Source organism: Schistocerca gregaria, chromosome 1 (assembly GCF_023897955.1).
Source record: "Schistocerca gregaria isolate iqSchGreg1 chromosome 1, iqSchGreg1.2, whole genome shotgun sequence".
NCBI classification, from domain to species: Eukaryota; Metazoa; Arthropoda; class Insecta; order Orthoptera; family Acrididae; genus Schistocerca; species Schistocerca gregaria.
In genome coordinates, this window is record NC_064920.1 from 663,027,524 (window position 1) to 663,043,107 (window position 15,584).

The window sequence follows — 15,584 nt, forward strand, 5'->3', positions numbered from 1 at the left end:
TCATTGGCTGCAACAGAAATATACAGTCAACGGAGAGACGGAGCGGAAAAATATGCAGGCCCTGGCTGTCAACTCGCGTGCTTGATAAGTGGGGTCAATTTCTACTTAATTAACAAATGTTAGACACTATTTAGATGAAAAGTTATACAATTTAGTTTATTACCAAGAACTAGGACCAGAGGATTCGTTTCGTAACAGGTCGCTTTTCTGTTTTGAGGCCACCTCGTTAGCTCACATCCGTTGCTCGGCTTGAAGAGAGATTTAATTTCCGGAGTCTGCCCCGCGGGACTTTGTCAGGATTCCTTCCGGTTTCCATTCGTCATGGCGGCTCGTGAGCACCCGAGCGAAGTAAACTATGCAGTGCTTCACTCATTTCAACGAAAGCTTTGTTCATTTCTCATTAGGCGTTTCGTATGAACATGTTCGTCATTGATATCTAATGTTCATTCGCTTTCGATCATGATTTTTATTTCACCTAGCCATCGCAGTAAATCAAAATTCCATATTGTCACGGATTGTTTATTAATATGAGAAGGCGACATCAGAACAGTTTTTCAGAGGTTTTCTTTTGACTGTCTTTCTTAAATGTCGTTCAGTATCCATTCAGTCACCGTAACACTGTAGATCATTGAAACAGATGGAACATGACGATATTACCAGCTAATTCGCTTGCCTTTTTCCCTCTAATTATCGAAATTGACCTACGCACTGTGCTTAGAACGCCAAGATGCAAGAAAATGGGCTGGACCCGGGTAGAATACTTGAGCAGGTTTTATGACTGTCGAATCAGTAACTTCAGCCAACCTGAGAGTAGTCTTTTAGTTAGTTTCCCACACACTTGCAGGCAAATAATACAACTGTTTTTCATTTGTGCCGCAAATACACAACACTATTAAACGTCGTGAACTCACAGAAAAAAAAACTAACTCAGGCATAGCGCACAGCACTCTCATCACTTTACATTGGTTATGACGTTGTAACAGAACTGCCGTTTAGCCATAGACGTAAACAAATTTTAAATATGCATATGAGAGAAAAGGAGTACAAGAACGACAAGAAACAGCTTGTGTAGCTATTTTCGAAAATTGCGTTTTATTCTGACTACGTTAAGATCGTAACATTAAAAAAAGTAACACCACGTAATTTACGAAGAGCATGCTAAAGTGTCCCCTGAAAATTGAACGTTTTGAATCATAAACACCTTCGTAATTTTCTTAAGTGGACTATGAAAACGTAGCTGTTGTAGGTACAAAGTATTATTAAATATCGTTGTCTGTGTTTGTTATAAAGAAAAGCATGCAACCGCATGATATGTGGGTAATGGATGAATCCTCGTTGTTATAGTTATTAGCAGTCACCGTCATCGGGCTGAAAAATGGCCTGTGGATTCTTTAGTAGACACAAGTAATTTCGTGGCGGAATCGCTATATTCCTAGTGGCGGCCTTTTATGTCTCCTACCGGTTTGCAGTCCCTTCAGTGAGTCGTTGAGTGGCACTACGAGGCACTTGTTGGTGAAATTAAGTACCAGGTGTTCGCTGATACGAGGAACAGGACGACCACCGAGGAATGAATGACGCGAAATTCACTGTACGGTTTAAAGTAAGACAATCAGAAGGTATACGTCCGTTGCGAAATATTACTACAGGTTGTAAATGGAACCTTCCAGCAGAATGTAGCTAGAGTATGTTTAATATATTTATGGTCTATAAAGGAGCTCCGAGCAAACGTTCATGAGAACCTGAGAATGTTAAACGTCTAACGCTTTGCGGTGTAAACACACAGAGCAACGGAGTTAACACTAGCTGGTGCTGTCCGTCTGCATGATACTTTAGTGGTGCTCTAGATCTAGTAGATTGGACTGTAGCATCTCCCTTGCTTTCGTTTTTTACTCGTATTCATATTATTCTTAATAGCGTCTATGAGCGCGGGTAACATTTAATGGAACATTATCAAAGCGCTGATCTGGCAACGAACGTGATAGAAAATCTAGGGCTTGCAAAAGATTAAATTTATATCGACACAATTCACACAGAATAATTTATGTACCTTGGGTGGATTTTCAGTCTTACTTTTCTTGTAAGACATATGAACATACGTACTTCAGAGTCCTTCAGACTAGTCTTTCGCTTTTCGAATGCTTAACATGTAATGTGCCTATTGTAGTGGTCTTAAATTGAATGAAATAATTATCGTAATATTCTCATATTGTGAGTTAATGATATTTGGACATACCTGTCATGTATCCTTGATTACGGATACAGGGTCTTCGGAAATTTCTGCTACAAAACTATGGGACTTGTAGAGCGGAGCGAGTAAATAGAGTGTAGTATCTTGAATAAGAACTCATGTCCGGAAACGCACCGTTTCCGTTCTACGAAGGTTTACTTCAGATGGGAAGGCGCCCACGTATTCTGAGGGAAAGAGACAAGTCTGAGTTGCTTGTCATGATATGCAATAGAGTAGACATGATGACGTGTACTGCGTCAGACAGCCACCTGTTGTTGTAATGCACCAGTAATTTTCCGTACGTTACAATATGCCGAGTTATTTTTTGTTTTGGAATAATGTAAACAGTTATGTTTAAGTTTTAATACAAACAAATGTGCTTATTTGATAAATAATTGTTCCTTTGTTTCCTTTTGTATTGTTGCCTAATAACTGTATTGCGTCTAGCCTAATTCAATTCCTCAAGTAGATGGGAAGGGTTAAACATCTGAACTGCAAACCGCCGTAGAACGGAAACGTTAAGTTTCTGGACATGGGTTCCTATTCTTAATACTATGTACTCATACTCCACTCTATAAGTCAGAAGTTTGTAACGGAATTTTCTAACACTCTGTACGTACGGTTTTTATATTTCAGCAGTTTATTACCGCTTTGAAGCGTAAGATCGATGATGTGATGACGACGTGCCATCTACGCATAATGACATGATTCCTAGTTATCTCATTTTAGAATCTGCAATCTTATTCGCTCTTAAACCGAACTCCGAAGATTTATTGACGTACGTTGCTATACTTATGTCGTATTGTACAACAGTATTACACGGTAACACATTATCCGACATACTGCTGCACGGAAACATGCTCTGCGGCCGCTTAATTAACAAGAAAAAGCGCAGAATCGGCTGTCGAGGGAGTTCGGTAGAAACAAATATCTCAGTATTTTGGAAAACGCTTCACCAGCCGTTTTTACTGCAGAAGCAGCTATTGTAATATATAATCTTGACATTTCAACGTACGCAGACTACGGAATATATTAATGGTACTCCGATCGGTAATACCAAAACAGCAGTTCCTTTTATATTTGTACTGCAGTTACAAGTATGTGGACGAAACATCTGAAAATTATCCATAGGTTGTTCACCGATTTCCAATTCCTACATCCTAGCTACGCATCAGATGTTCAGTTCTTGCTATAGTAGCATACAGTCAAGATTTCTTAGGCGCTTTTGGTATTACCGATCGGAGTACCATTAATATATTCCGTAGTCTGCGTACGTTGTAATGTCAAGATTATATATTACAAGAGCTGCTTCTGGAGTAAAAACGGCTGGTAAAGCGTTTTCCAAACTACTGAGATATTTGTTTCTACCGAACTCCCTCGACAGCCGATTCTGCGCTTTTTCTTGTTAATTAAGCGGCCGCGTCGTTGATCCCGTTCTTGCAGGATATTTCTCCGACCGCTGCGATGTCGGAGATCTGATGTTTTACAGGATTCCTGATATTCACGGTACGTTCCTGAAATGGTCGTACGGGAAATACCCACTCCATAGCTACTTCAGAGACGCTGTGTCCCATCGCTCATATGCCTAATATAACACCACGTTGAAACATACTTAAATCTTGATAACCTACCATTGTAGCAACAGTAACCGATGTAACAACTGCCCCAGACACTTGTCTTATTTAGGCGCTGCCGACCGCAGAACCGTATTCTGCCTGCTTACATAGCTCTGTATTTGTATATGTCGACAGTTTTCTGACAAATATTTTGAGGTACGTCATAATACTGCATTCTATTTCTCAACAAGAAGAGCAAAACATTTGAATGGGATTTTTAATACAGTCTAAAATTTTATTATGAACATTTTTTGTACAACGAAGCACTGAGAAATAATGCCGATTGGAAAGAGATGTTTGACGCACGTAAATAAGACTGTGCAGATGGAATTGGCTCAGTCTTTAAAAAACATATCCGGGTAGAGCAGTTCTGAGTAGGGCTAATTTGAGTGGAGAAAAGTTTTTTAACATTCAGTTATTATTGTTTTCTCCGTGATAATCTTGTTGTCGTTGTTGATGAATCTTACTGCAATAAATTAAAGAGAATTTTACGCTAGACACGTTTCGTTTTTATTTGCGAAACATTTTCCGAGGTCATTCTGCAAATATGGATACATATGTTTCTACATTTTTAGTTGTTTTAAATCCAAACACTTATTTCTTTGTAAAGATGGCGTGGAATTTGCTTACAGAGTTTCTACCTCTTGTGTACATAGTTCGTCTTTGTCAGCGGAGCTTGATATCGGAACTTCCTTATGCGTACACATTTGGCGGTTTCTGCCTTTTTTGCACTTTCCATGACGCTGCGCTGCATACCTTATCTTTGGAAACAGAACTCCAGTGACCTGTGTTCGCACTTAACACAGTATTGTCAACACAGTGTTGCAGTGTTTATGTTGGTCGTCTCTTTTTCGTGTACGTTGTGAGCGTTCCTAACCTGTAGAACCATTTTTTTTCTTAGTATATGATTCGCGTGTGAGTTGACGTAAATTAGTGAAGACATATGTTTGGCAGGGATGTCAGTAAAGACGGGTGTGTTACGAATTATGGCTTGAATTTTTGGGGTATGGTGACAATAGGAAAGAAGCAGGCAGGAGATGGTAGTGATGAATGGACCTGTGTTTATAAGTGTATATTTAATGTTGTATTAAGTACTTAGTTCAAAGAGTGTGTGATTTTCCAGGGTGTTCTGATCATTTGAGTTACCGTAAAAATTCAGAACACCCGGGACACATAAGACATACCGAAAACCGACACCAACAGACACAATTATACACGAGACAGCACAGCATCCAAGCTCTCAAAAGCAGGCAGCACTTAGATACATGCTCCAGAGATTCAACACAGTATCATTAGACACAAACAACTACCAAAAAGAAATGACTATCATAAAACAGACAATGGATAGAAAGAAAACGCAGTAACAAAGATGAACAATAAAATCAGGAAACAGAAAAGAGCAAACATCCAGCTGTTACTAACACAGTGGCAGAATCCCATAGAAACGAACACACAAAGCAGAAAAATCGGAACACAAAGTGAGAAAGAAACACAGTGACATACAACAATTACTAGATACACAGAATATCCAATATTTTCGAAAAAAAAGAAAGAAAAAGGCATAAAATAGCCCACCAAACCAACAATTCAGTTCAAAAGTACTTTCCAAAAACAACAGGAAAAACTGATCTATATCAGAAACCAGGAATATACCAACTGAAATGCTAAACTAGTGATGGAAGATACATAGGTTAAACACGGAAGATATTGGACTCCACATACAAAGGACCTTTAAAAACAGGCCGGCCGCGGTGGTCTCGCGGTTATAGGCGCTTCAGTCCGGAACCGCGCGACTGCTACGGTCGCAGGTTCGAATCCTGCCTCGGGCATGGATGTGTGTGATGTCCTTAGGTTAGTTAGGTTTAATTAGTTCTAAGTTCTAGGCGACTGATGACCTCAGAAGTTATGTCGCATAGTGCTCAGAGCCATTTGAACCATAAGGCAGTGCTAAGGCTAAACTAACCTTCCTTGAAACACACACACACACACACACACACACACACACACACACACACTAAACTCTTTCTTTATATCTGTTCACACTACAACACAAGGTTGCAGATAAATCTACTACTAACTTTGAAGTCAGACAAACAATTGGCCAATGAGATAGCAAACAGTAACATACGTCTCTCAACAAAACGTACCTTAAACAAACTAGATGCAGCAGTTTATAGTACACCAACACACATGTAACCAATAGGAATACTAAACAGGAAAGAACAAAGAGCATGAAATGATTCGGATTTAAATTAGGAGGTCTATTAATGATCATACTTTATAACACCATTGCTTAGTACAGGGTCTCTATGCCTGTGACCTAACCAACTTGCAATAGAATAGCTAACACAGTAAAATTTTCTTTGTTAAGCTTGATTTGAAGCAAACATAGTGCAAATATAACTACATTGGCTCTAAAGGAGCCTCTGCTTTGCTTCATCAACTAGCGTAGAACATGAGGGCCCTTAAACTTTCATGGTTTGAAGAACCATGTTCATTAACAAAAGTAAATAAGTATGTTTGAGAATTGGCAAGCACTCTCATCAATAACTATTAAGTAAAGCACAACGAACTATAAGTCTTTAAATAACAAATGTGCTTTGATAATCAGTCTTTTAAACTACTCAGAGTGTAGTTGGTTTTGCAAATGGCCACACATCAAATTCAAGTTCAAACAGTTTGTCATGAAATGAGCACTGATAGCACTTTGTAATTCTGATCAAAGTGCATAAATGCAACAATTAATGCTCTTTTTCACTTCAGATCAAAATTATTGTTCTTTTAACTGACAACTTTACTATTTTCAGGAAGTTTTTCAAGCAAGGCAAATTATTTAAGAAAATGACTAGAGACTGATTTAAAATGCACTGGAAATGGAGTGTTTCTCAACTATAAATCTGTACTTTAAACACTATCACTCCACACATTAGAAAGCCATCACAACTATTTTTACAGCTGCCAAAAATTCATTCCGTAATAAATTAGGACACTCGGAATTAAATTCACTAGTATAGGATTCCTGTCCAGTTTTGTGATTTGGGACCATCACGGGTGTAAGATAGTTTTTAGGAACACCACGATTATGATTAAAATGCCTGGTCCATTTACAGGGTGCTAAACACAAACAATTTAGTGGAAGGCTGGTAGCACTGCTGGCGTAATTTGCAGTGGCTGTTAACCTGGCGGCGATGCAGTCATGGCAGTACTGTTGGCCTCGCCCTGTTACACATCTTCTTGGCGTCGGAATTATTTTTTTTACAGGGCCAAAAACCATACCATGACAAAAGTATCACCAAATGCAGCATTTGAGGTTCATAAGTATTGCTCTTATACTCCTCTGGCCTCAAAACTCCAAGAATATGAATCACAATGACCCGCTACTGTTAGCGAGATGTTAACCTCAGTACTGCTCAGCCCGGACTCCTTACCTATCACAAAGGACGAATTGCCACTTTCGCGCCAACCACACCATTTCCACTCCACCAGGATACTTCTGTAGCTGCGGGGCTGCCTCACCTCTTTTATATTCAACCATAGGTTCGCTAACTGTGGACCAAGTCATTGACAGTACATTATAATAATCATTCCAGTAGTTATTTAAATTCACAATCATAATTTAAACAACATCGTTCAAATGTCTACGTAACTAAAATATGTATACATAGTCACAGAATTTCCAAGACAGATAAAACACTCTACATAAGCAACATTACAAATTGACGTAGAAATATCGATACAAACACAAAATGATGATCAGGTCCTGCACAAGGTGTCATCACTTCTGTTTCTAAGCTGGTCGTACGTCGTGTTTCAAAAATGAACAGCATAGAGACAGACCTGACCACCATTTTGCAGGACAATGCTCAAGCACTTACAGTGCAAGTTGATACTGATTTTTGAGTGATGGGACTGCTAAGTGCTATACCACCTACTGTACTCCCCTGACTTAAGCCCTCGTAAGTTCAACTCGATTTCTAAACCGAAGAAAACACTTCACGGCATTTGCTACAGACCTGCTACAAATTCGTCGGCAAAGAGACGACGCCACTCGAACTGTCAACACAACTGGCGCTGCTAAGAGTATCCTACGACTTTCACATCGCTGGCAACGGGTTCTACACAATGCTGGTGACTACTTCGAAGGTCAGTAAAACTTTGAAACACGTATCTACTTTGTACGAGCTGTAAATAAATATTTTCCACTATTAAAGTTCCAGCCCTCGTATTTATTTTTAAGCGCTGTTGGTTGGTGCTGCTTGCAACACATTTTACCGCAGTCAGATTGTTCTCGACATCAACTGTATGGTGCAACTTGTTGTCTGTGAAAGCCATGCCTGCATCGCCTACTTGTAAGCACTTGTGTATGGTCTTTGCCTGTTATTACCTGTCTAACTTTAGTTAAAAATTTTACTGACAGGCGTGGTACTGACGGTTAATAGACTCCTTCGTAAACTACCATTTTAAGAAATGATTTTGTTGTTACGCTGGTTGTATGTTTCAGAGTGTAATGTAACGGACTACTGAAGAGTGCGATGCCACCATTATAGTCGCAATTGCCCTTGCAGGGTCAGAGATCCAATTTCATTTCTATGATTTTTTTAATTTAATATTATTGTATGTAGTATTTAATTTTTCCCAAATCTTTTTTATTATATTATTCTATAATGTGAACTTTATTTGTTTATTTCTGGAGAATATGTTCGCACCAGTGTGCGCCAAAGACATTCGTGTGTGAAAGGTAGAGAGTCGGACATTGTTAAGGTGATGGTTGGAGTGAGTTAGTTGGACTGTTGTGGGGAGAGCGTGGTTTTGTAAGGTGGACTGTTGATGGGAGTACGGAAGGAAGTCTGTCGTTTTATATAGAGTATCTATAAATAGTATGTGATATGAAGATGGAAATTATTGTGAAAAAGTTAAATTAATAAAAATGAAGAATCGATAGTAAAACAAAAAGCGAGTACCAGTTTTCATTAGCACACAAAGACCCGGACCTAATATTAACAATGTTAGATGGATGGAACGCACCATGGCGAGAATCATTACAATGAGACCAAATTCAGCAACTAAAGGTAAGGTATTTTAATTAGTTTTAGTATTCTGTGATGTATCATTCTTTTGTCTAAATATTAAGCTTAACATCGTCTGTTGTAGATACAGACCACCCAAGCTGACGGGGTGTCGTCAATTGATCATCATAATCTCAGGGTTTGAAATAGCATTTAAATGAATTGAAAGTTTGTCGCTTGATATTTGATTTTCACCCCGGACGAAAGAGAGTACATTACAAGAGGATGTTATAGGTATTCGAGTTTTCCTATCGTGGCCCGATTGTAATATAGTCCATTTTTTATATGGGCAAAGGTATCCGCTTCTATATTGTATCTGAGGTGCTGGTGAAGACAGGAGTGAAGGCAACTGCTGATTGTATAATTAAAAGCTGTTGGTCCAGGTGTGCAATTTATGTATGAATATTTTTCTGTAAAATGAAATCGTCAGATACCGGTTTTTGGATTTTGTAATACTTAGGTAATAAATGTCAACTAGTCACTCCTAGTGCAAGACTTTACTGACTGCTTGTGGTGCTATTGACGCTGTCGCGATTCCCATGCTAAGTCTAGTCTCGCTCTCGTGGTTTGCTGACCTACGCAAGCCGTAGATGATGGAACAAACATCTGTAGTCTCGGCAGAAAACAAATCACGCATCTGTCGAATACCGACGTGTTCTGGAAGACGTGTTTCGTTCTTTCGGGACACAATTTCAATGGCCAGCAGTTTTAACTAGAATTTAGTCTAGAAAGCAGTATCAGAGCACATAACGAGAATCAATAGTGAACTGGTAGCAGCATATATATATGTATGTGTACAAGTCCCGTCATAACGGCGAACTCTCCCTGACGTATGGTTTGGTATATTCAACAAAGTCTTTTGCTCATGGTCGATCCACAGATATCTGAGTGTTTTTTGCGAACATTGACCAACAGCAAAGGAAATCAAAAGTGTACAATAACCTAAAAATTGATACTGGAAATACAGCTCTGTGGAGTTCAGGGTCATTGAGTAGGCCTGAACTTCCCCTAAAGCTTTTCTTTGGTTTTCTTAATTAGAAGCAAACTTCTTTCGCTAACACTTCATGTCTTCCGGATGAACGACTGCCAGTGAAATGTGAAAACTCGTGGTTGCACAATATCTCCTGGGTTTGTTACGAAAATGTTATTAGAGAAAAGCGACAATTAATATTTACGTAGGGATAGTGGAAAGCGCTTGAGGCATTCGGGATGTGCACTGCTGGTTATTAAACATGCGACGGAATGAAGGAGGCATGTAACTAATGGCAACTTATTATCAACTGTACTGAACGCTTGGATAAGTAAATGAATATATCAACCCACCAAAAGTAAACGCAAAGTGCATCTATTTTAAAAAAGGAGATAAGAATTCGCTTGGCGTCTTCTTAAGAGACAGTCTTCACTCTTTCCGATCTGACAATGTAAGCGTAGAACAGATGATGTTTAAATTCAATGAAATAGTATCGACAAAAATTAAAAGACATACCAGATAAATTAATGAAATTTGTATTGATCTCCCATTGTACATAAAACAGGTCATAAGACTGTAACAGAAACAACGAAAAAAGTATGCCAAATTAAAAGTAACGCAAAACCCCCAATATTGGCGAAGTTTTACAGAAGCTCGAAATTTAGCGCGAACACCTGTACGAGATGCTTTCAATAGTTTCCACAACGAGACTGTCTCAAAATCTGGCATGAAATCCAAAGAGATTCTGGTCGTACGTAAAATGTACCAGCGGAAAGAAACAATCAGTCCTTCACTGCCAATTTGCAGTAGGATTTTGGAACATGTATTGTGTTCGAATACTGAGTCATATCGAAGAAAACGATTTGACAGGCAGTCACATGGATTTAGAAAATATCGTTCCTGAGAAACACAACTAGCTCTTGTTAAGTATTTATGAAGTTAATGGTTGAAGCAGTCACATATTTATGGAAAAGAGTTTTTATTTACCAATCAGTTGTATAAAGTAACGCCTAAATCCCGTTAACTGTTAAGGAGTGCATGCATAATTTATCTACCTTTTTAAGAGTTCGTCAGAATCTGATTATGTGCATTTTACGTTTCATCAATGCTACGTTTGGTATATCAGAGTGGTTTCGGTGAGAAATATGCATTTCCAAACTAAGATATGTTAAAATTTTTTCCTCCAGTTGATGACGGATGAATCAATATAATTTTTTGAGCGGATTAGCAAATACAAATGCTTACTTTAGCTCTTTCTTCGCACGAGGTAATAGTTGCTATTGACAAGGGGTGTCAAATTAATTCCATATTTTTAGATTTGCAGAATGCTTTTGACATCGTTCCTCACAATCGACTTTTAATCAAATTGCATATCTATGGAGTATCGTCTTAGTTGTGCAAGTGGATTCGTGATTTCGTTTCAGAAAGGCCACAGTTCGTAGTGACTGACTTAGAGTCATCGAGTAAGATAGAAGTAATATCTGGCATTCTCCGAGGAAATGTTATAGGCCATGTATTGTTTCTGATCTGCATAAACTATTCAGAAGACAATCTGCATGCCCTCTTATATTATTTGTAGATGATGCTATCATTTACCATCTTCTAAGGACATCAGATGATGGAAATCAATTGCAAAATAATTTAGACAAGATATATGTATTGTGCAAAATGTGGCAGTTGACTAAATAAGTCTTAAGTCATCCATGTTAGTACTAAAAGAAATCCGCTAAATTTTGGTTACACGATAAATCACAGCAGTCTAAGCAGTCTAAATTAAACTAAATACTTAGGGATATGAATAACTTAAACCAGAACGAGCACATAGAAGTTGTGGGGGTAGGTAACCAAAGAGGCGATTTATTGGATTAACACTTAGAAAATGCTACAAGGATACTAAAGAGATTGCTTATATTAAGTTTGTCCGCTTTTTTCTGAGTATTGCTGTGCGGTGTGGGGTCCGCATCAGATAAGATCAACAGTGGACATCGAAAACGTTTAATGAAGTGTGGGTCGTTTCGTATCATCGCAATATAGGGGAGAGAGTGCCATCGATATGATCTACGAAATTGTTGTGCCAATCATTAAAACTTAGGCATTCTCCGTTGCGGCAGGATCCTCTCATGAAATTTCAAATACCAACTTTATTGTCAGAATATGGAAATGCACACATCAAAAAGTTTTGCATCAGCCCGGTTCCCAGAACTTCTGAAGATAAACATTGACTGTGTGTATTGTATCACAGACACAGTCCCTTTGACTGTTCAGAGATGTCTCTAAACCAAGCCCAAAGATGTAAACGATCGTGCATGAGCAGCGCCTGTTAGACGGAGGGCGTCGCCAAGAGCTACTACTGCAGTCGATGACCGCTACCTGCGGATTATGGCTCGGAGCAACCCTGTCAGCAAAGCCACAATGTTCAAAAATGGTTTTTGTGGAGCCACAGAACGTCGTGTTACGACTTAAACTTTGCGCAATAGGCTGCATGACACGCAGCTTCATTCCCGACGTCCATGACGAGGTCCATCTTTGCGACCACAACACCATGCAGCGCGGTACAGATGGGCCCAACAACATGTCGAATGGACCGCTAAGGATTGGCATCAAGTTCTCTTCACCAATGAGTGTCGCACATGCCTTCAACCAGATAATCGTCGGGGTGAACGCCTTACACGCACTGTGCAGCGAGGTGGGGGTTCCCTGCTGCTTTGGGGTTGGCATTATGTGGGGGTCGATGTACGCCGCTGGTGGTCATGGAAGGCGCCGTAATGGCTGTGCGAAACGTGAATTCCATCCTCAGACCGATAGTGCATCCATATCGGCAGGATATTGGCGAGGCATTCGTCTTCATGGACGACAACTCGCACCCCCATCGTGCACATCTTGTGAATGACTTCCTTGAGGATGACGACATCACTCGTCTAGAGTGGCCAGCATGTTCTCCTGACATGAACCCTATCGCTTATGCCTGGGATAGATTGAAAAAGGCTGTTTGTGGCCGACGAGTCCACCGAACACTCTGAGGGATCTACTCCGAATGTCAGTTGAGGAGTGAGACAGTCTGGACCAACAGTGCCTTGGTAAACTTGTGGATAGTATGCCATGACGAATAGAGGCATGCATCAATGCAAGAGGAGGTGCTATTGGGTATTAGAGGTACCGGTGCGTATAGCAACCTCGACCACCACCTCTGAAGGTCTCGGTGTATGGTGGTACAACATGCAATGTGTGATTTCCATAAGCAATAAAAAGAGCGGAAATGATGTTTATGTTGGCCTCTATTCCAATTTTCCGCACAGGTTCCGGAATTCTCGGAGCCGAGGTGATACAAAACTTTTTTGTGTATTTTTCCGGTGCCCACTTATAAAAAAACGGGTGATCGTCATAGTAAAATAAGAGAAACCAGAGCTCGCGCGGATAGTTTAAGTGTTCGTATTTTTAGCGCGCTGTTAGTGGACCAGAAGAGAAATGGTTTGAAGGTGGTTCGACGAAACCTATGTCAAGGACTTAATTGTGAGATGCTGAGTAATCACGTAGATATAGATTCAGTATATAAGGAAAGATTACGCAGCGGGTTTATCGTTCAGAAATCGGTTTAGAATGTTGGTGGGACGTGGTGTTTACTGGTATTAAGGAAAACGTGGAAGGAAGGAGCCACCAATGTAACTTTCTTTTCATACATCCTGTTTATCTAACTATATATAATCATAAATTTGTTTTTGTTACAAATCAACAAATTTGTGAAAAGAATAATCTTTTACAAGAGAAGTCAAAACAAGAACAACATGACAATAGGTCCCTGTGGCCGAACGGTTCTAGACGCTTCAGTCCGGAACCGCGCTGGTGCTACTGTCGCAGGTTCGAACCCTGCCTCGGCCATGGGTGTGCATTATGTCCTTACGTTAGTTAGGTTTTAAGTAGTTCTAAGCTCTAGGGGACTGATGACCTCAGAAGTTAAGTCCCATAGTGCTCAGAGCCATTTGAACCATTTTTATGATTGAGAGCGGCACCATTGTTGACGCGCCTCTCCGCGCTGTCGCGTCAGGAAGGGCAGCCTCGACTTGCTGAGCGTCCGTGATGTCTTAGACGTCGTAGCACTATCCTGGTGGACAATCCAGAGTCAAGGTACGTGCGCTGCTTTTGCAGGCGGACGATATACACTACGTTATACAATTAAAGGATGACTTTTTCAAAACCCTTTAATTGTCTACCTTTGCGACGCTTTGCGTTTCAAATTCTGCTCAAAGATGCCAACAATCCTTTTCCGTAATAGCGCAGAAGAGGGTCAGCCTGCGTTCTTCGAGCTCGACGATGCTTCAGATGGCATTCCCAGACTGTAGCGCCTAGAACCACTCGGCCATTCCGGCCGGGGCTCAATCATAGAGCAGCACACAGGAGTAGCGTCGTGTCGTCCCGGTTCTGCGAACAGCATCGTAAAAGACGTACCTGTATGTGGATCTGTGAGGAGAATGATCGTTCTGCGCTAGGATTCACCGTCTTACAGACCTAGCACCTGGCGTGATGATAACACAACGCGAGAACATCTGGTTCGCATTGCTGTTAATTTGGAGAGTTCGTGTGACATTTCTCACGTGTTAAGGCCTATGGGTCTGAACTCCCTGAGACAGCTCCACGTTTGCTACCGCGATATAGATGGGGTAGCCTGCTCTCCGTACACCTCGTCCGTTGAAAACACATAATCACAGATTACTGAGAGTCTGGTTGCAACAACTCGCCAGCTGCTACGACTTATGGACCCTGAAATAGAGTAGAAGCATCGTGGAAAGTTTTACACGTATCTGTCATCCAAATCAGTTCGATAACGGATACGAGTACAGCTGTATTAGATCCGGATGCGTCAACTCTGTTCGTTAAATTTCTCACTTTGTATACCACTAAATTACCAACAAATTTATGCATTGACCTCACTGTAATGTATCTTCACAGTAAGTACCTAAGTGGAAAAAAGGCCCTAGGAGTAGAAAAGGTGAGTAGACAACAGTCCATTAGAACTATTGATAGCCTTGGGAGAGTCAGCCCTGACAAAACTCTACCATCTGGTGAGCAAGATATATGAGACAGGTGAAATAACCTCAGACTTCAAGAAGAATATAATAATTCAAATCCCAAAAAAGCAGGTGTTGACAGGTGTGAAAATTACCGAACTATCAGTTTAACAAATCACAGCTGCAAAATACTAACAGGAATTCTTTACAGATGAATGGAAGAACCGTTAGATGAGGACCTCGGGGAAAATCAGTTAGGATTCCGTAGAAATTTTGGAACACGTGAGGCGATACTGACCCTATTACTTATCTTAGAAGATAAAGTAAGGAAAAGCAAACCTACGTTTCTAGCATTTGTAGACCGAGAGAAAGCTTTCGACAATGTTGACTGGAATACTCTCTTTCAAATTCTGAAGGTGACAGGGGTCAAATAGAAGGAGCGAAAGGCTATTTACAATTTGTACAGAAACCAGATGGCAGTTATAAGAGTCGAGGGGCATGAAAGGGAAGCACTGGTTGGGAAGGGAGTGAGACAGGGTTATTCAATCACTATATTGAGCAAGCAGTAAAGGAAACAAAAGAAAAATTTTGAGTAGGAAATAAAAACTCTGAGGTTTTCCGATGACATTGTAATTCTATCGGAGACAGCAAAGGACATGGTAGAACAGTTGAACGGAACGGACAGTATCTTGAAAGGAGGAT